The sequence below is a fragment of the Echinops telfairi genome, unplaced genomic scaffold, assembly GCF_000313985.2.
Source record: "Echinops telfairi isolate 266 unplaced genomic scaffold, ASM31398v2 ScPeMD7_443;HRSCAF=831, whole genome shotgun sequence".
Lineage (NCBI taxonomy): Eukaryota > Metazoa > Chordata > Mammalia > Afrosoricida > Tenrecidae > Echinops > Echinops telfairi.
This window is the reverse complement of record NW_022104341.1, coordinates 586,956-587,332: the sequence shown is the minus strand read 5'-3', so window position 1 is coordinate 587,332 and position 377 is coordinate 586,956.

Genomic DNA, 377 nt, shown 5'->3' with positions numbered 1-377 from the left:
AATAATAATAATAATAATGGGTAAAGGGTGCCTTTCTCAACCCAAAGTTTTGCTCCATTAATTTTTATTAAGCTTTTAATGCCGCCTACTGTGCCCCTTTATTAGCATCTCATATGTATGTGTTGTTTTTCAAAACTATTTTTTAAAACTATTATTTCATAAGGATGACACTACCCCCCTACTCCTACCCATGAGGTCTATTCTATAATGCTGTGGCAGGGCCATGCCAGGAATTGAGTTAAATGTCATGGAATTCTTGGGAACATTGAAACAGATACCCAACTACATCCTTGATTGCATGGGGCCCAGAAATCTTGCAGGACAAACTATGAATTCATTAGACACTTCACAATATGCACAAACCTGTCTGATAGAGG